At 39.6% G+C, this 22,930-nt stretch overlaps 1 protein-coding gene across 1 annotated transcript in view; it reads right to left on the minus strand.

Moving 5' to 3' along the window:
* LOC132125334 (histone H2B) overlaps positions 1–22,930 on the minus strand; it is a 471,182-nt gene that overhangs the window by 1,840 nt on the left and 446,412 nt on the right. The window lies entirely within an intron of this gene.

Below are 22,930 nucleotides of genomic sequence, written 5' to 3' on the forward strand. Positions count from 1 at the left end.
ACTTGCTCTTAAGTAACATATACTTTCTCTTTCAGATTTCATTGAACCCAAAGGAAAAGAGGCAGTAGTCTGATGCAAATCAGATTTAGAAATCTTGAACCGCTGGAGCACGTCTTATAATAACATCAGACTGTTGAAAGTGATGTTATATTTTTAAAGATTGTAATGCTTTTGTCCTGTTTGCCCCACTTTGTTTATCTGTCAAATAAAATAAATTGAATCAGCTGCTGAAAAAAAGGTCAACATTGCTCAGAAATTTTAAATGTTGTTTCAATATTAGCTCAGTACATCATATGGTAACATTATTTTACATTGACAAATCAGTTGTATTATTCATGTTTCAACAACAATGATTTAGAACCTACAACACATTAACATTGATCAAATGATATTACCAGTGGAAGATTTTTGTTGTTGTTGTTGTTAATTTCAATATTGATTCTGTAGGGAAATGTACAGTTAAAACCCAAGGACCAGATATGATGAATGAAGACCAGGAGTCAGAGATGTGTTCAATTAAAGAAAAATGGACTGAAGAACATGGTTTGTAGTTTCATCAGCAGAAGTCAGCTTCACCACTCTTGACGGAGTTCATAGGCCGCTCGCGTACAATTCAGAATCAACAATTATATACAGTACAGACCAAAAGTTTGGACACACCTTCTCATTCAAAGAGTTTTCTTTATTTTCATGACTATGAAAATTGTAGATTCACACTGAAGGCATCAAAACTATGAATTAACACATGTGGAATTATATATGGAATTATATACATAACAAAAAAGTGTGAAACAACTGAAAATATGTCATATTGTAGGTTCTTCAAAGTAGCCACCTTTTGCTTTGATTACTGCTTTGCACACTCTTGGCTTTCTCTTGATGAGCTTCAAGAGGTAGTCACCTGAAATGGTCTTCCAACAGTCTTGAAGGAGTTCCCCGAGAGATGCTTAGCACTTGTTGGCCCTTTTGCCTTCTGTCTGCGGTCCAGCTCACCCCTAAACCATCTCGATTGTGAAGTTGGAAATGGTTTTCACTTCACAGGTGTGCTCTGTCAGGTTTAATAAGTGTGATTTCTTGCCTTATAAATGGGGTTGGGACCATCAGTTGTGTTGTGCAGAAGTCAGGTGGATACACAGCTGATAGTCCTACTGAATACTGTTAGAATTTGTGTTATGGCAAGAAAAAAGCAGCTAAGTATAGGAAAACGAGTGGCCATCATTACTTTAAGAAATGAAGGTCAGTCAGTCCGAAAAATTGGGAAAACTTTGAAAGTGTCCCCAAGTGCAGTTACAAAAACCATCAAGCTCTACAAAGAAACTGGCTCACATGCGGACCGCCCCAGGAAAGGAAGACCAAGAGTCACCTCTGCTGCGGAGGATAAGTTCATCCGAGTCACCAGCCTCAGAAATCACAGGTTAACAGCAGCTCAGATTAGAGACCAGGTCAATGGCACACGGAGTTCTAGCAGCAGCCACATCTCTAGAACAACTGTTAAGAGGAGACTGTGTGAATCAGGCCTTCATGGTAGAATATCTGCTAGGAAACCACTGCTAAAGAAAGGCAACAAGCAGAAGAGACTGGTTTGGGCTAAAGAACACAAGGAATGGACATTAGACTAGTGGAAATTTGTGCTTTGGTCTGATGAGTCCAAATTTGAGATCTTTGGTTCCAACCACCGTGTCTTTGTGCGACGCAGAAAAGGAGAACGGATGGACTCTACATGCCTGGTTCCCACCTTGAAACATGGAGGAGGTGTGATGGTGTGGGGGTGCTTTGCTGGTGACACTGTTGGGGATTTATTCAAATTTGAAGGCATACTGAACCAGCATGGCTACCACAGCATCTTGCAGCGGCATGCTATTCCATCCGGTCTGCGTTTAGTTGGACCATTTATTTTTCAACAGGACAATGACCCCAAACACACCTCCAGGCTGTGTAAGGGCTATTTGACCAAGAAGGAGAGTGATGGGGTGCTGCGCCAGATGATCTGGCCTCCACAGTCACAGGACCTGAACCCAATCGAGATGGTTTAGGGGTGAGCTGGACCGCAGACAGAAGGCAAAAGGGCCAACAAGTGCTAAGCATCTCTCGGGGAACTCCTTCAAGACTGTTGGAAGACCATTTCAGGTGACTACCTCTTGAAGCTCATCAAGAGAAAGCCAAGAGTGTGCAAAGCAGTAATCAAAGCAAAAGGTGGCTACTTTGAAGAACCTACAATATGACATATTTTCAGTTGTTTCACACTTTTTTGTTATGTATATATTTCCATATATAATTCCACATGTGTTAATTCATAGTTTTGATGCCTTCAGTGTGAATCGACAATTTTTAGAGTCATGAAAATAAAGAAAACCCTTTGAATGAGAAGGTGTGTCCAAACTTTTGGTCTGTACTGTATATAGCTAGAAGTTTCTGTATGGTTCGTTACTCACACACTATGAAGCCATCATCTTAGAGAATAGAAGTGCAGCATAAAGCAGGATTCTTTAACATCTCATAAGCACAAGGTTACACATTTCACTCTTGCCATAACTTGATTAATAGTCAAACAAGAAATAATGTAATATAATTACTTTCAATATGAAGGATCTGGCAACTCGGCATCCACTCCTTCAGTCCCCCGTTTTAGATCAATGTGGGGTCCAATACCCCACATCTGGTCTAATAAATGAGGTCAGGTGTAGTTGTGATGCATGCTAATAATTCAGGCTGTTGGTCAACTTAAGCAGGTGCATATACTTAACATCTCTGGTACTGTCTGACATTTTTAGTAATAAACCCATTATTTTGTACAAAATACTTCCTATATACACATTAATCTACTTACTTATTCCCACAATATCTGCACTTGCACTAGTCTTTCTTCACATAAAAAGTAAATGTCTTTTCCAGTGAATCATTCTGTGTGTCCCTCTACCTGGAAAAGTGTCCTCCATCCATATATACTTTCATCAACATACCTTTGTAAATACCTCTCTTCCTACTACAGCTACTTCACACTTACCCTCTAAAACTAAACATTTATCCAACGTACTTGAGACCACATTTGCATATTCATTAACCAGATTTAACAAATCATTAAAGAAAACCTCTTGCACAATAACCAATTAATTTTCATGACACTTTAGAAATAAATTTGCCTTATTTGTTTTCTTTTTACATGTCTTATACAACTATCCTGAATTTTGGTTAATTTGGTCATATCGTAAAACAGACGAAGAGATGTTTTTGTATGCTCACTTGTTCCTCACTTGAGTGTTGGAGGTAAGACACATGCATTTAGGGGGAAGTCGTGGCCTAATGGTTAGAGAGTTGGACTTCCAATCGAAAGGTTGTGAGTTTGAGTCCCGGGCCGGCAGGAATTGTGGGTGGGGGGAGTGCATGTACAGCTCTCTCTCCACCTTCAATACCACGACTTAGGTGCCCTTGAGCAAGGCATCGAACCCCCAACTGCTCCCTGGGTGCTGCAGCATAAATGGCTGCCCACTGCTCTGGGTGTGTGCTCACAGTGTGTGTGTGTGTGTGTGTGTGTGTGTGTGTGTTCACTGCTCTGTGTGTGTGCACTTTGGATGGGTTAAATGCAGAGCACAAATTCTGAGTATGGGTCACCATACTTGGCTGAATGTCACGTCACTTTCACTTTCACATTGATAGTCTAGCCTTGTTAGCCTAGCCTAGCATGCTAATACCTTTGTCTTGGTCTAATCTGGCTAACTGTGATTTAAAGTAGCCAAATATTCTGGCATAGACTATTAGGTAACACTTTATACTTGATTTACAAGCATATCTATAATGTGTTTAATAAATGTATTTTCATACTTTATTAATGATCAATTTATCATTTCTTAATGAAGTATAGCATTATTTACACAACAATTATTTAGGAGTTGTCAGATAAGATCACTTAGAAATTGTAAGTAAATGATTAATAAACTATTTAAATGTACATTCATACATCTTATTATTCAGACATATAGTAATAGTTGCTTGGTGTGTTAATAATGATTTATTATGTATTTCTACTGTAATTAAGGGTTAATTCAGGTAGTTATAAAGCATTTAGTAGTGGTCAGTGAACTATTTTTGTGAGCTCATCTAAAGTGAGGACTAGTTATGCCTTGTACTAGTGTGCATTTATTATAAAGTTTTACCGAATATTCTTTTAAACATTCACAGTCAACTTAACTCTAACCCTGAACTACTAGATTCAGGGAATTCATGTAGGATATTAATACATACTGTATGTAAATCATAAAGGGACAGAGCCGAATGAGGTGAGGGAGAGAGATCGGCTTAAGGGAAACATGGAGACAGCACATGATGGAGAAAGTGAGTTCTGACTTGGACTTTTTGAACATTAAGCATATCCTAATTTCACCCTTAATCATTCAGTTCATGTAGGATAATGGTATGTTATCAGGAATCTGTTGCAGGCCCAGGCTCAGTAGGCCTATATATATATATATATATATATATATATATCATATTTTATAAACAGTACTACCAATATAGGATAATGGTAAATATTAATGATTAATCGTTTAGGGACACAACCACATGAGATGAGGGAGAGAGATGAGGAGATTGGAGAGAGTCACGCACATGGAAACAGCACAAGATGGAGGGAGAGAGACAGACAGGGCGAAAGATAATGTAATTGATGAGGGACACACAGAGACAGAAGAAGCTCTAGGGAGTGAGACAGTTATTGTGCTTGATGTTTTTCAGGAGGGAGAGGCAGACAATGGACAGGAGGAGGATGCCAACACACAAAGAGGGAGAAAAAGACAGAGAAATGTTGACAACTAGAAAAAGTACAAACGCAAGAGGTTAAGAAATTCTGGCCAAAGCTACATGAATTCACATGGCATTCAGGTCCCAAGAAGGAGGATGAGGGAGAAGAACTGTGCCTCCTGTTGCTACAAATGCAATGAAAACTTCCCTGAGGAAGTGAGGGAAAAAGTATTTGAATATTATTGGGAGATGGGAGATGCAGCGAGGCAGAAAGATTTCATTGTCAATCATGTTGTCAAAAGAGAAAAAAAACAGGGAAACAATCTCAAGAAGAAATCATACATTTGAGTATTATTTAACCTCAGAGAGAAGACAGATTAGGGTATTCAAGGACTTTTTTTGAAGACCCTTGATGTGTCAGAGAAATTTGCACGGTCTGCAGGCTGCCATACCTATAACACTCTGACAGTGGGCAGTGAGTGAACTTTTTAGTTCAACTAAAGTGAACTAAAAAGTGAAATGTGTAATAAGTAAACAAGATAAATTAAACTGTTTGAAATTAAATGTTAAACTGTTTGAAATTAAATGCATTAATGTGAATTCATGAATAAAATTTGAAATTAAACTGTTTGAAATAAAATGTTAAACTGTTTGACATGAATGTGAACTCATAAATGAGAACTGAAATTAAACTGTTAGAAATGAAAATGTTTAACAGTTTGAAATTATGAAATTAAATGACTATGTATACAGTATTTTAAATAAAATGAAAAGTTATGAAGTTAGAGTGTTTTTAACCAATGTTTTTACCAATAATTTCTGCATTGATCAGCAGATACGCCCTATTTTTCTTTAGAAGAATTGGAAATGTTTGGTGCCAAAAAGGCGTATTTGATGTTCTTGCCATATTTTCGAGATTTTGCAAGGTTTTATAATATGTTCATTGTGTAAATATGCCATAATATGTTCACTTAAGAACTTACTCGTATAAGTATGTATGTGGTTGCAATGTTGTGGTTGAAGGTTAATAAATACAGTTGATTGAAGAGTGGTCAAAATTTTGTTTTGGCTCTCCTGTAAAGTTTGTCAAATGCCACTTACACTCCTCTGGTTCCAAGCCCTCGATATATATATTTTTATTATTATTCTCTGGAAGCCGGGCTAAATTAATAACCACTGTTATTGCATTCCTGACATATGTCAGACCCTCAGTCACCTCCAAATACAGACACGGTTTATAACCTAAATCCCAGTAAAGATACCCTTATTTTATGAAAATCTATCATTTCGATCCATGGTGCAATGAGAGGGATTGAAAATACAATATACGCTTTCACTCCCCCCTTAAAGACCATTTTGGTGTTAAAAACACAATGGTGATCTAACCAAAAATAATCAACACTGTTTCTCTTCCGTCAAGTCTAAAATAATTACCTTTACCATTCGAATAACAAAGTGTTAACTTGTTAAAGGAATAGTTCGCCTAAAAATGATATTCAAGCCATGATTTACTCACCCTCAAGCCATTCGAGATGCATATGTCAATCTTTTTTCAGACGAACACATTTTCAGTTATTTTAGAAAATGTTTTAGATCTTTCAGTGGTTATAATGTGTAGCTATGGGGCTCACCTCTTTGAAGTTCCGAAATGTGCATGCATCCTTCTCAAAAGTAATCCATCCGGCTCCAGGGGGTAAACGAAGGCCTCTTGATGGTAATCCGTGCGGTTTTGTCGTAAAAATATACATATTTTAAACTTTATAAACGAAAATATCTGGCTTCCGGCCACGGTCGACGCGCGTTCATGGGAGAAGGATGTCGGCGTATGGCGTATCGTAGGAAGCGACGTGACGTAGAACGAACGCGCCAGCGCAGCCAGAGAGCAGAGCAAAACAAAACTCCACTCGGGATTTCCATGAAGAGTTATTTGATTTAGCTATACTTAAGTTTTTTATTAGGCTTAAAATGGTTCGGGCCTGCATCTACCCTGGATGCTTAAACATATGTAAAACTGTAAGGTTACGCGCGCGGGCATCAAAGGAAGATGCACCAGTAGCATTTCACCGATTCCCAGTACATGATTCTGAGCGATTGCAGTTATGGCTGCTCGCTATTGGTTGGGATATATATACACCAAAGGAAAAACTCTTGCAATATCGGATGTGCAGTGAACATTTCAGTCCAGACGATTACGAGGCAAAGATTGGAAAAACAAAACCACTTCTGAAATCATCAGCCGTGCCTGTACCTGTGCTGCTTTTCCCGCAAAATCCGGTATGTATTGAGTACTCTGTACTGTAGTGTGTATTATTTTGTGTATTGATTGTGATGCTACATGTAAGGGATAATGTATATGCAGCAGGTTGTTATATAAGTCCATACAGTCTTGTATCACACATTAGGGACTTATTTCACGATTACAATCGTCTGTCTGTACATTACATCATAATAAGTAAGTTAAGGGACATTAAACATTTTATTTCCTAATTTTACCGAATACTAATTAAGTTCTAGTTAACGTTTTAAGATAAGACATGACGTTAAAATATCATGGACACACTTTTCTGTTGTATAAATATTTAATTTTTCTTTTAAAATGTAATCATGTACAATCTATTGTTGTAGGAAGCACAGGGGGATCCTGATGTTACTACTCAGTCAAGTCTCTGTTACACAGTTACACAAAAGGATCAGGAGACAGTTGTCCTGGGTGCATCAGCATTTTTTGAAGGTGTTCCACAGTCAACTCCAGTCAAACATAGCAGCAAAGAAGAGAATGAAGGAGTTGTGGCAGGACTCAAATTGATGCTTAAAAGTCCAGAATCAATTCCAAGAAGGACAGGCCCATCAACATCTGGGACATACATCGCCTTCCCCCCAATACGTTTCTATCAGTCAGTAAGTACTCATATGCGTTTTGTCACGCAATGTTTTGCCCAGTTGTCGTGTTGTTTGGATTATGTTGTCAAACAGTGGTTTACATAATTACTTTTAGTTAAATTACTTTCACTTTAACCTCTACATGTATGTAAACATGTACTATTGCATTATGAATTGTTTTAGGAAACACCAAGGGATCCTGCTGTACAGGCTCAGCCAAATCTGCTTTGCACATCACCTGAAAAAGATCAGGAGAAAGTTGTCCTGGATATATCAGCACTAGAGGGTGTTCCACAGTCAACTCCAGTTAAACATAGAAGCAAAGAAGAGAATCAAGGAATTATGGCTGGAATCAAGTTCACGCTTAGAAGTCCAGAATCATTTGACAGAAGGACAGGTCCATCAACATCTGGGACATACATAGCCTTACCCCCCATAAGTTTATATCAGTCGGTAAGTACTTAGTAAGTGTTTTATCATGCAAACATTTTTTTCAAGTTATGATAGTTATGTCAGTTGTGATATCTAAATATCTAAAAAAAAATTCTAATTATTACTAGAAAAATGTATCTATGTGTAGATTATAATAATGTGTGATTTTACACACTATTTTTATAATTAAAAATTGTGATTACAATTTACTGTCTGTCACATAGGATCAGACATCACAGACTGAACTACAATCTGAAGATTGTGATCTCGATATCAGCATGCTTTCAATGCAATGTCCATCAGACAAGGACTCAAGTTTTGTTCCTGCCAGCTCAACATCATCAACGTCAACTACAACTACAGAGGACGATAGAGAAAATGAGAAGTGGAAGGAAAGAAAATGGATCGTAAACGAATCAAATGTGATGAAGATGTTTAGAAGATGTCAGGATTGTGGAGCACTAATTACTGGAACCGAGAAAAAATCCAATGGGAGCCGTATCGAAGTGCTGTGGGAATGCGAGAACAAACATCAGGGCCGTTGGAGTTCATGTGAAGATGTTCGGGGAATGCCTTTAAACAATCTTCTGGTTTCTGCAAGTGTCCTATTCAGTGGTGCAACTTATGTCAACATTGCTGATTGGGCTGCACTGCTGAACTTACAGGTGCCAAAGAAAACCGCTTTCTATTCAATGCAGTCTTCATACCTCATTCCTGCAGTTGATGCTACTTACAAAGAAAAACAAGCTGGGATTCTGAACGATTTACAGCTTCAAAATGCATTACAGAATGAGGTGCATTTATCTGGGGATGGGAGATCAGACAGGTAAATGAGACACCTTTCTTACAATAATTAAAAGAAATATGAAAAACAAAAAGTTTATTGTTTCATCTTATGTCCTACCTGCTACAGCCCTGGTTTTTCAGCAAAATATAACACATACAGCCTTGTGGATGACACAACGGATAAAATTGTACACTTTGAGTTGGTGCAGGTGAGTGTACATGTTGATATATACAGTATAAAATTATGCAAAGTTTTAATTAGTAAACACCACAAATGGTAATATACTTTGTAAAGTAATGTACAAACATACAGAATATTATACTTATTACACCCTAAATGAAAACACTATAAAGAAAGACAAAACCTGTTTATACTTAATATAAAGAATATATTTGTTGTGTCTTAAATTTTTTTAGGTGACAGAAGCATCTAGCTCAGCGGCCATGGAGCCCATTGGGTTTAAAAGAGGCCTAAATCAAATTTTGGAGAAAGGCATCAAAGTAGATGTGTTGACCACTGACAGATCACCATCCATAAGAAAGATCATGCGGGAGGATTATCCATTAATTCACCATGAGTTTGACATTTGGCATGTGGTGAAGGGTAAGAAATTGTGTCAGATAAAATTTAAATCTGTAAATGAACTACACTGTTTTTAATTTTCAAAATTAGTTTGAATGTGAACCTTTACTCAAGGATTACTTTTAGTAATTAAAAAAGTACTTTGTATATATACATTCAATTATATTTTGTGAAATTACCGTATCAATAATGTTTTCTCAGGGTTGCTAAAGAAATTACTGTCCTTGTCAAGATACAAAGACAACAGAGATCTCCAGCCCTGGATCAAGTGCATCTGCAACCATTTGTGGTATTGCTGCTCTAGTTGTGGAGGTGACCCTGAAGTAAGTTTTAATTTGTACACCATATAACATTACAAAGATGATGTAGATTTAATTAAAATTAAATAATGAATTGTTTAACTTATGTTTTGTAGGACTTAATCTGGAAATGGAAGTCAATACTTCATCACATCTCTGGGGAACATAGTTGGACCGAAGATGGCCTAGAACAGAGATGTCTCCATCCTGCCCTCAATCCTGACCAACAGAGACGGAAGAGGTGGATTATGAAAGAGTCTCGTGCATACCATACGCTGGAGAAAATAGTTCTGGACAAAGGTATTTTGAAGGACCTGCAGCAAATGTCCCTGTTTAAGCATACAGGTATGTTACACCAAAATCACATTGTGTGTATATATGGAAAGTGATTATTTAGAACACCAGACTAATTATGTTTCCTTATTTTACAGGCAAGCTTGAAGTTTTCCACTCCATGCTACTTAAGTACTGTCCGAAGAACTTGCACTTTCATTACTCTTCCATGTTTGCACGCACACAGCTTGCAATTATGGATCATAATGAAAATGTACATCGCAAACAGGCCACAACCACCTCTGGTAAGTAAAGAACATTACAACAACAAAAGTTTAAAACAATAGTGAATTCCAAATTATGAAATTTAATGCAAAGTGCTTTTTTTTATGGGTCAGTAGTTTAACATTAGTCTAATAATATATAGTACAGTAACATGTATGTCTTGTTTCTTTCTAGGAGTACAACGCTACAATGTTGTGTTTCCCAAGCACTCCAAGGACCGGGTAGCTAAGAAACTGTTTGAACCAACCACACAAACATTTAGAGATGAACTGGTTAATGTAGTTCTGGAGTACCGTAGAAACCCAAACATTGTTGTTCCAGACGAGTCATCTCAACTCACTGTTCCCACATTACCAGCAAACATTGCACGAAAGCCAAAACCTGCCAAAGAAGATGCCATTTCAAAGCACCAGTCAAGATTTTCTAAGTAAAGGCTCTACACAATGCTTTACATAGACTCTTGTGCCTTAGTGGGAATTTAATAAAAGTATTATTGGGCACTGTTTATTATCTTTTTTAGTTTAAAGTTATTTTTATCTAACATTTCCTTGTTTTTTTTATTATATGTCATGTTACATTACTGTTGTATTGAAGAAAAAGCATTGATGTGATAATAGCTGTCATGATTCTGCCTTCATGTCTTGATTTTCCTCTTGTCTTGAGGCAGGATCATGACAGGCCCGTGTTTTGTGTACAAGCACATGACCATGTGCTTGTGTTGTCTCGTTTCCTTGCCCCGCCCCCCTTGTTACCCTAGTTTTGTCATTATTGATTTACCTGTGCCACCTGTTGTGTCATTATTAGTCTCCCTATTTATATTCCCTTGTGTTCACTGTCTTGTGTGGTTCATTGCTACTGTTGATGCAACTTTGTCACTCATTGTTACCCAGAAGATACGTTGTGAGTCCTGTGAGAGTTTCTCTGTAGTTTGTGTTCTAGTGTGAAGAGTCTTTTGTTAAGTGTTAGTTCCTAGTCTTGTTAATTCAGTTTTGTCTTTACCCTAGTTGCTGTTTTCCCCCTCGTGGGCTTTGTTTTCCCCTTTTTGATTATAAATAAACCCTGTGTGTTGTGCATCCTGTCTGCGCTTGAGTTCATCCCCGCACCCCATCCTGACTGAATGAACCGCCCAAGAAGGAACTCAGCAGACAGGGGGTCCTCCGAACTCCAGCGACAACTGGAGTTCCGCAAGCAATGCTGGCTGTCATCCCCTACTGACAAGAAGAGGGTCACCCTCCCATACTCGTCCGAGGGTGAGTGGATCCTGCGGAACTATGCCCGGCTATGGGAGAGTATCTCCCAGGAGGAGCTGCAGGTCTCCCCTCGAGGTCCCCACCTTCGGCCAAGCTGCCAGTGATCCCAGAGGGTCGGCTCCTGGCCGTTGCAACACTGGGGGATCAGGCACATCCCTCCTCGAGTCCTGAGGCACCTCCCACGCCCATCAGTCTCCACAAGAAGCGTGGGAGGCGGTTTTCGTGGGAATCTGCCTCGGAATCCTCGGCGTCAGAATCAGCCCTGCCTGAGACCGAACCTCCCCAACCAGTCTCAGACCCAGCTGTGACCTCTGCACCGCGGCCAAGGAGAAAGAGGAGGAAGAAGGGGTCTTCTGGTCCTGCGTCTCTGTCTCAGCCTGAGTCCGCGATGTCTCTCCCACCCGCAGCCGCGGTGAGTGCTGTTCCCGAAGCAGCTGCGGTAAGCGCTGATCCCGAACCAGCAGCGGTGAGCGCTGATCCTGAATCAGCTACAGAAGGTACTGCGTCAAGGTCCGTAGTCGTGAGTGCTGAGGAGAGCGCCGCGGCTGACACTGCAGCTGAAGCAGTATTGCAGTCTGTCTCGGCCAGTCAAGAGATGCCTGTAGTCATTGCTGCCAGGACCTTTTCAGATTATTTGTCTCGCCTTGTCCAGATCCTTGAGGTCCCCGCCAGCCCTGTCTTGTCCCCAGACCCTGTTCGTAGGGATCCCGAGCCAGCCGCAGTGAGCGCTGATCCCGAGCCAGCCGCAGTGAGCGCTGATCCCGAGCCAGCCGCGGTGAGCGCTGATCCCGAGCCAGCCGCGGTGAGCGCTGATCCCGAGCCAGCCGCGGTGAGCGCTGATCCCGAGCCAGCTGCGGTGAGCGCTATTCCCGAGCCAGTTTCTGACTACTCCAATGTTGTCGTGTGTCCAGAAGATGTTGTCGTGTGTCCAGAAGATGTTGTCAAGTGTCCAGCGACCACCCAGACCTGCCCGGACCCCTCGTCGTCAGCCTTCGTCCCGTCCACCTAAGACTCCTGCCCCACCCACCCAGGACCTCCTCCCATGAACTTTGTTGTCCCGCCTCCTCCCCTTCCTTGTTTGTTTTTTCTGATTTGCCACCCTAACCCTGTCATAGTGTATTCATGTTTACCTTTATTGTTATTTGTCATGTCTTGTTGGTTTCTGTCTCTGTCCCAGTCAGTCATGTCCCGTGTTTGATGTTCCCTTGAGGAGCGTCTGGAAGCCGCTCCTTAAGGGAGGGGTTCTGTCATGATTCTGCCTTCATGTCTTGAGGCAGGATCATGACAGGCCCGTGTTTTGTGTACAAGCACATGACCATGTGCTTGTGTTGTCTCGTTTCCTTGCCCCGCCCCCTTGTTACCCTAGTTTTGTCATTATTGATTTACCTGTGCCACCTGTTGTGTCATTATTAGTCTCCCTATTTATATTCCCTTGTGTTCACTGTCTTGTGCGGTTCATTGCTACTGTTGATGCAACTTTGTCACTCATTGTTACCCAGAAGATACGTTGTGGGTCCTGTGAGTTTCTCTGTAGTTTGTGTTCTAGTGTGAAGAGTCTTTTGTTAAGTGTTAGTTCCTAGTCTTGTTAATTCAGTTTTGTCTTTACCCTAGTTGCTGTTTTCCCCCTCGTGGGCTTTGTTTTCCCCTTTTTGATTATAAATAAACCCTGTGTGTTGTGCATCCTGTCTGCGCTTGAGTTCATCCCCGCACCCCATCCTGACAAATAGCAACAGTTTAGAAATTAAAATCAGTAACATTTCTTTTTTTAAAAAAGTATGTGTAATATTATTTATTTCTGAACTTCAAAAGCCACACAAAATTTTTTAAAATTTGTATTTACAAAAATTGAAACCAATTTTGTTTACCAGTTAAACACAAAATAAACATGGTTGAATCAATGTAGTTGTTGAATTAAACATCACAGGAAACAAAGTATATGAAATATATGTATTTATTCAAAAAAAATAATGTAGTAGGTAGCAGACTTGTACACTACATCATGGCAAAGGCATCATCTGCTTCTCTGAAACCCACATAGGATCCAGACTGGGATGGGTATTTTTCCCTTATGGCTTGAACAACACAGGAGGGAAGAACTTTACGGTTTCCTCTTCCTAGTTTTTCTCCTTTCAGCATCCATTCAAGCACAACTCGGTATGCTACCAGACGAAATTGACTGTAAAATAAATGCAATTTGTGAATAACATAGATCAGCCGCACCTGTAATAACATATTACTTGCACAAAACGAAACTTACTCCACCGTTAGTCTGCCCCCGGTTCCTTCAGGCCTTGGACGACGTCTCCAGTTTATGCGAGGTAAACGGAAGATAACTTCAAGAACACTTTGGCTCAACAAAGGCGGAAAGCCATCATCTTCTGTAACACAATTGGACTCAGTCATCTCAATAGCGGCATCAATGGCTTCCAAAGTTGGCATTCCAGTTTTCCATTCATGGCAGCAAACACTCTCGACCTCTGTTGGCATGGCCTCACATCTCCTGCATGAGCACCACCATGTCTCCCGGACTCTCTGTCTATTTGAGGCTGTTAGTTGTGCCACTGCTGATGCAGCCGCCTCCATATGCCTGAGTTCTTCATCACTGTACTCCGGTTCAAACAGATAGGGCTGAGCCAAAAACTGAATATCCTCTTCTCTAATATCAAAATCCTCCGACATTTTCTTTTAAATACTCTTTTATATAACTCTTCACGGAAATCCCAAGTGTAGTTTTGTTTTGCTCTGCTCTCTGGCTGCGCTGGCGCGTTCGTTCTACGTCACGTCGCTTCCTACGATACGCCATACGCCGACATCCTTCTCCCGTGAACGCGCGTCGACCGTGGCCGGAAGCCAGATATTTTCGTTTATAAAGTTTAAAATATGTATATTTTTACGACAAAACCGCACGGATTACCATCAAGAGGCCTTCGTTTACCCCCCTGGAGCCGGATGGATTACTTTTGAGAAGGATGCATGCACATTTCGGAACTTCAAAGAGGTGAGCCCCATAGCTACACATTATAACCACTGAAAGATCTAAAACATTTTCTAAAATAACTGAAAATGTGTTCGTCTGAAAAAAGATCGACATATGCATCTCGAATGGCTTGAGGGTGAGTAAATCATGGCTTGAATATCATTTTTAGGCGAACTATTCCTTTAAAATTTAGACCCTCAGTTGAATTTAGGCATGGATTTTAAACCCATTATGGACGGCAATCTTAAATTTCACAAATCCAAATCATATAAACACTCTTAAACATATTAATACAGAGAGTGATTCAAATCAGCATTATAAAGGACGAAAGAAGTCGTTATTACCCGTAGCAGACAGAGCTGGATAACCAATCCACTTAAAGCTCGTCCCATGTTCGGCATTGTCTTTTCATTAGATTCACTCAGAATTATCGACTTCTGTAAAACCCTTTCACTCAACACATCTGTAATGGTAAAACACTTATTCAAGAGGTTAGTGACTCAATATACACAAAGCAGAAACAGAATTGTCCTCCAAAATATATAGTAGCCATCCTCATGTGTGCACGTACTTAACACATACATTGAAAACAGCTTCTATTCAAGGTTTGCTTTTGGTGTTAAATCGGAAGGATTTAAACTTAAAACATTTCTGTAGGTTTTACCTTGTTTGTACCTAATCTCTTATCTAGTCTCAAAGTTTGCCTGTTCATTAATGATTTTTATTTAGAGAAAAATCAGCTGGGTTGTTTTGGTCTTAAAATCATTGCTCTGTTTTGGTTACTCTTGCTTAGCAGCACCATCCCTGCCTCCAGTCAAGCACTCTCTCTCTCTCTTACTGTGCAAAATAGTATTATTATTATTTATTTATTTATTTATGACAGTTTCCACCCAACTTTGACTTAAACTATAATATCAAATTCATTACAACGTATAACCCTTAATCATTCAAATAGGTTAAAAATGTCAAAGTTTTTATATCTTAAAGGTCCCGTTTTTCGTGCTTTTTTTAAGCTTTGATTGTGTTTTCAGTGTGGAATATAACATGTGTTCATGTTTTGCGTGTAAAAAAACACAGTATTTTTCACACAATTCACCTATCTGTATACCGCTGTTTTCACTGTCATAAAAACGGGCTGATGTCTTCCTTGTTCTATGAAGTCGCTCTTTCAGAAATACGTAATGAGTTCTGATTGTGCCAGCGGTTCCTGTGTTGTGATTCGACAGCAGCTGAGCGCGCGCCGCCCTCCTGGAAACGCGATTGGGCTAGTTTTGAGAAGCAAATGGGCAAGATTTGTTTTGAAAAACTGGCAATCCTGATCTGAACTGGCAATCCTTGTCTACTACGTTATTCCATACTACGTGATACATAACCCACTTTTAAAAAACGTAAGGATACGTAACAACTTCGTTTTGTGTCTGAACTTTCACACTTTCATTCATAAATTCACACGTCTGTGTTTGAAAAGCGACAAAAATTGAATCGCGGAAGTCACAAATAGAAGTTGCTTCATAAAGCAGAACGGCACGGAATTCCGCCATTTTTGAATGAATAAATCAAAAGTAGGCCTGTACATTTAATCAAATCTCGATATGGACTAGTGTCTGTGAATATTAAAGGTATTGTTATACACGTCTCTGGGAATGAGCGCTCAATGTGTGCTCTACTACTACTACACACACACACACACACACACACACACACACTGAAGCACGCCTGGTGTTTTCAGCTCTTCACTATATTGACGCATGATGTAGGCTACACATGTGCACGCCAGCGCGCTATGAGAGGATTTCACCATTTCATTTAATAAAACTATCGTCATTCATTCGTATCGTATACACAGATAGAAACTGCAATGTCTTTTTACGACAACCTGTCAGAATAAAATCTCGGTATAACTTAAAGAAATTTAAACTGAAATATAGTACTATTGCCCAGTAGATTATGCTATACTTCAAGTAGGCCTAATAGCTTATAATAATAATAGTTTATTAAAAAACAAAGAAACTCTGTCTACAACCCACCAAAATAAAAGATTGGTCTAACTCAAATAAATTATGTAAGAAATTGCACAGTAAAATATTCTTAAAAAAGATCTACTAAAACGTTATTTTAAGTGAATATCACAGAAGTTTTCATAGATGTTTTAATTTAAACTTGCCAAAACAATAACACAATTTTTTTTCAAAAACAATTTCTAAAAGTACATTTGTATTAGTGCCTATAATGTTTATTTGTTTATTATTATTGTCAGCTAATAAAACCTATGCTTCAGGGACCATATTCATATTACATCTAAGGCTAAATGTAGCTCTTGACTGGTTGAGTTAGATGGTGATTAACACTAAACAGTAGAAAATCAGTTGAGTCTCCCCAGCTGGAAATGTCACTGGCTGTTAAAGTTGTGTTGTGTTTCTTATAATAAATTGACATGTTGATTACCTACACTTAATCTTTCATAATGCTCTCAATTACATGTCAATGCATACTGTATGCATTTGTAAGTGAGGAGGTGCTTATGGGGTAATGGCAGAGACAGTTTATAAGAGACATGCCACTTCCTCAATCCTCAATACAACTATATAAGGAAAACCCATAACGGCAAAGATGGCGGTTGTGTGCACAAGTCCCGCCCCTCCCGCTGGAAAGCCAATCATCTGCTTTTAACAGTCAAGCCGGGAAACATTTAAGCCTATTGTCTGGTTCCACTGCACAGTTGAGGAACCCTTGCACATGCGTAGTAAAGGTATAACCTGTGGGGAAAAAGGTATTTTCAACCTTATTTTGGGGCAAAGTCATCAAAAAGTTTCAGCGATTTTTATCATATTTCACTGCTGTTCCTATACATGCAGTTTTTATGTCCCGGTAACCAGTGCAAGTGCATTTCTGACTCTCTGCCCATTCATTTAGATAGGAGCTGGTCTTGTTATTCTGAAATAGCTGCCCGGAGGCATTGCCAAGATAGCGGCCGAGTGGCACAACTTGCCTGAAAGGACTTTGGTAACGGTCAGGGACAGATGAGAATGAGGTGGGGTGGGGGGGGGGGGGGGATCACAGTATACACCCTACAAAAAAAGACTACACCACTGGATAACCTATAATGTTAGTTAGTTAGGTCTAACGTTTGTTCTGTGTAAAGTAGGCTACAAAAGTTAATATTGCGTATACATATACTATTTATCATGAAACTGTGATAACTGTGACTAAATTCAGAATGTATACGTCTGCCATATGTTGCCACCCCTCAAAAATTCCTGCCCCCTTCTTGCCACCCCATCAATATTTTTCTAGATCCGCCCCTGATCACAGGAGTGTTTTTACTGACGAGATGCGCATGAAAATCGCATTCGATTTTTTTGCACAGTCCTACCATCTAGTTAAAGGGTTAGTTCACCCAGATAGCAAATGTATGTAATTAATAACTTACCCTGATGTTGTTCCAAACCCTTGAGACCTCCGTTTATCTTCAGAACACAGTTTAAGATATTTTAGATTTAGTCCGAGAGCTCTCAGTCCCTCCATTGAAGCTGTGTGTACGGTCTACTGTCCATGTCCAGAAAGGTAAGAAAAACATTATCAAAGTAGTCCATGTGACATCAGAGGGTCAGTTAGAATATTTTGAAGCATCGGAAATACATTTTGGTCAAAAAATAGCAAAAACGACGACTTTATTCAGCATTGTCTTCTCTTCCGTGTCTTTTGTGAGAGAGAGTTCAAAACAAAGCAGTCTGGATATCCGGTTCGCGAACGAATCATTCAGTTCACCAAATCGAACTGAATCGTTTTAAACGGTTCACATCTCCAATACGCATGAATCCACAAATGACTTAAGCTGTTAACTTTTTTAATGTGGCTGACACTCCCTCTGAGTTCAAACAAACCAATATCCCAGAGTAATTCATTTACTCAAACAGTACACGGACTGAACTGCTGTGAAGAGAGAACTGAAGATTAACACCGAGCCGAGCCAGATAGCAAACAATAGACTGACTGCTATACTTCCTACAGTTCCCCAGTGGCGGAGACCCCTTGCCTTAGGTTATCCCCTATTGGCTATAAGAGGATCTTACCCGTCATTGAGAAATCACCTCATGCACACTGGTAACCGCTCTTTCCCATTGCAACATCTCCTGCAGCTTAAGAAATGTGCACTCAAGAACCACGAGAGCCATTGACACCACCTACTAGTGTTAAAACATTGAAACAGGTTAATCAAACTAATATTTAATCACTAAAATCAATTGGATATCTTCTGTTTAACTATTCAAAATTATTACCTCTATAGCTCTTGGTCTGTATTATGATTTTAAAGACCCCATGTCTCTTCAACAATTGCTCCTAAATTGTTATTCATTATTTTTATAATCTATTATTTCTTAAATGCATCAGGATTTAAATACCAATTGCCCTCTTAATACATTAAATCATTAAATGAACTCCTTGTATCATGTCCGCTAACATTTCAGTGTCAATGATTTGACTGAAACACTGTGCTTTACTATAAATAGCTTATCACTTAAAGGGTTAGTTCAACCAAATATTAAAATTGTGTCATTAATAACTCACCCTCATGTCATTCCAAACCCGTGAGACCTCTGTTTATCTTTGGATCACAGTTTAAGATATTTTAGATTTAGTCCGAGAGCTCTCAGTCCCTCCATTGAAGCTGTGTGTACGGTCTACTGTCCATGTCCAGAAAGGTAAGAAAAACATCATCAAAGTAGTCCATGTGACATCAGAGGGTCAGTTAGAATATTTTGAAGCATCGAAAATACATTTTGGTCCAAAAATAGCAAAAACTACGACTTTATTCAGCATTGTCTTCTCTTCCGTGTCTGTTGTGAGAGAGTTCAAAACAAAGAAGTTTGTGATATCCGGGTCACGAACGAAAGTTATTTATAACTTTAATGTTTGGGTATTCTGTTCCCTAGCCACTTACCTGACCTATTCACTAAAGCTTGGGGTACCCCTGTCTGTAATGGTGGCCGGTCGAGAGTTGGAAGAGCGATTTACGGCTAGAACCCCCGTCTAGCGTCTTACATTCTTCTTGGTACTTCCTATACCCTTACTATGGCACACTGGTATACCTACTTCCCCCTAGAAGCCCGGTGTTCACAAACTCAACTGACAGGCAAGTAATTGCACAAAAATTATAAATAGTAAATACAAATATATAATAAACCACACAAATATCCCTTTAAAATGAAAGCGAAGAAGTCTGTCAATTTTATTATTAAATTAATTTCCACTCGTGTCTGTGCCATTCATTAACACAGAGACACGCAGAGCATGCAGGATTCATTTTTAATCAACTTTTGTGGCTTTATATTTACATGTAAGGTACATATTGTGATTTGATTTAAGTGTAATGACCTAGTTTTGGATTGATTAATCAATAAAAAATTTGACAAATTACGGGACATTCCAAGTTAAACTGTGAATTCTGTTTTTATAGGTGGATAAAGACTACACTGCGTAATTTTCCCGCATATCATGCGTACGCTTGCCTGATGTGAACATAAAATATCTTACATACCACCACTGGTGAAAGAGCAAGTGGAATGCAAATATATTTGAAAGGTCTGGGCAAGGGTATCATAATGTTCTTTGCAAGACCAGTCAGATCTCGTGAGACACATTAGATGTCGTGAGATCTCGTCACACCCCTACTAGTCAGGTGTGCCCCAAAACCACTTGAGTGGTGGGTGAGTGAATGATATGAAAAACAGATCTCCTCGACATGGTTGCTGGAGAGTGTGAGTTTAATGAACTTAGTAGTGTGGGTAATTCTGGAAAGAAAGGTACCACAAAGTGTTCTAGTCAATATAGGCTCAGCCAAAGCAATAGAGGGGATCCCCAAATGCCTGGCCAGCCTGGCATCCATGAAATTGCCCTCTGCTTTGGAGTGAATCAATGCAGACACAGATGAGCAGCCCCCTTCACCAGCAAAGAGGCTTGAAACTCAGACTGACCACCAGAGGGCAGTTGAGCTCTAATAATGCTCACCTCCGAGAACATTCAAGGGCAGGATCTAAGATCGTTTAGATCCTACCTGTCCGATTGCTACCATTTTGTTTATTTAAATGGCGAGTCATCTCATTTATCATCAGTAAAATATAGAGTGCCACCAAGGATCTGTCCTAGGTCCTCTTCTATTTTCAATATACATGTTGCCCCTAGGTAATATTATTAGAAAATACGGGATTAGTTTCCACTGTTATGCTGATGATACTCAACTATTTATCTCAACGAGACCAGATGAATCTTCTAAATAATCTAAGCTAACAAAGTGTGTTAAAAATGTAAAAGATTGAGGACCAATAATTTTCTCCTATTAGGATAAGACAGAGATATTACTTATTGGACCAAAAAAACAGCACACAGAATCTAGTAGACTACAGTTTGCAACTAGACGGATGTACTGTTACTTCCTCTACAGTCAAAAATCTGGGTGTTATATTAGACAGCAACATGTCTTTTGAAAACATATTTCCCATGTTACAAAAACAGCATTCTTCCATCTTAAAAACATTGCCAAGCTAAAAAATATGCTTCCTGTTTCTGTTGCAGAAAAGCTAGTTCATGCATTCATGACCTCTAGACTGGACTATTGTCACGCACTTCTAAGTGGTTGTCCTGCATCTTCAATAAACAAGCTACAGGTAGTCCAAAATGCAGCAGCTAGAGTCCTTACCAGGTCAAGAAAATATGATCATATTCCCCAATTTTACAGTCTCTGCACTGGCTACCTATTAAGTTACGTATCAGTTACAAATTATTACTACTTACCTATAAGGCCCTAAATGGTTTAGCTCCTGTGTACCTAACTAGCCTTATACCACATTACAATCCAACACGCTCCCTAAGGTCACAAAACCCTGGACTTTTGGTAGTTCCTAGGATAGCAAAGTCCACTAAAAGAGGTAGAGCTTTTTCGCATTTGGCTCCCAAACTCTGGAATAACCTTCCTTATAATGTTCGGGGTTCAGACACACTCTCTCGGTTTAAATCTAGATTAAAAACACACCTCCTTCGCCTCCATTTATAATGGAGCCGTTCAATGGCGACTCGTTACTCTGTTTTGTTTGTTTGGTGTTGTCCTCCACGTTCCTAGAACCCAGCCTTGGTATTGTTTAGTATGACAGATCTGCATTACTTCATATTCGGGACAGCATGCCCGTTTTCCTGCTCGATCTACCGCTGGATTGCCAACTACATAAGGAACGGCTTAAACAATGCTGGAAGCAGGGCTTGACATTAACTTTTTTGCTCACTAGCCAATGTGGCTAGTGGTTTTCCAAAGTTACTAGCAACACAGCATTTTTACTAGACACATTTTTGTTGTTGTGAAATTACCTGATAAAAGTTGAATATGGCATGCTGATATTTACTTGAACTAGATTTACAACCCTTTTTAAGGTGCCATGTGCAAAAATTGAGGTAAAAATATCAAAAAATGACCTACACGCATCAAAAGAATGAGAAGAAATAAGGGCGATGATGTCATAAAAAAAGTCAAGTTATAGTGCTGCAGAGATATCAACCTTAATTAGCATTAGCATTACTAGCCCCGGCCCGGCAGGTGTCGTAATACCAGTTTCGGCCATGGGAGGCAGTATGCGGGCAACATAACCACCAGCCAACCTGCAATACACGAATAACTCACACGGCTTGTGGGCGTACTTGAACCTGATGTCAATCGTGTGGAAAGTACAGCCCACTACTTCATTTCAGTTCAGGGAAGAGAGCGGAAGGATGACTGAAGCCCTTGGCAAGAGACCACCACCCGCTACAGGGAAACAACCGCGCTCGGAATCACAAATCAAATCCGATAAGAAAAGGAGCCAAACCAGAGTAAACATCGGCACTGCTTTCAATTGCTGGGGACAACTGATGGACCTGAAAGAAATGAGGTTTGACACCAAACTTGCAACATTTCTTTTGGATTGGTAAGTTAGATGCTGTTAGTATTTCGCTAGAAGTTTGCTTTATATGTTTGTGTATTTTTTTTCGGGAAGTTATAACATAGAAATGTATCGAAGGCTGTTCGATAACCGTGCTAATGTTAGCGATGGTTAACCATAGCTGCGTTTGATAATTAGCTAGCTATAACTTACCCATTTTTTTTTAGATCATAACTAACCTGCTCTCTCTAGTCTGTTGGTCTCCGTGTCCTCTTTGCTTCGTGGTTTTTCTGTACGTGAGAAAATTGATGTGTGGCATGAAAGCGTGTGAAAAGACTCAATTGCGTGTGTCTCACAGCGAATGCTTGAGAGTTGGCAGCTCTGGTTACGTTGGTTGGTGCTAGCTTGGTCAACATCAGCTGTCTGATGTTGACCAATGATGTTGACAGAATGCGGTCTGTCAAATTAATTTAATTCAAATAATGTGTATATACACAACTCAAAATGTAATATGAACAAAACGA

This window comes from Carassius carassius, chromosome 43, assembly GCF_963082965.1.
Source record: "Carassius carassius chromosome 43, fCarCar2.1, whole genome shotgun sequence".
In the NCBI taxonomy this organism is placed as follows: Eukaryota; Metazoa; Chordata; class Actinopteri; order Cypriniformes; family Cyprinidae; genus Carassius; species Carassius carassius.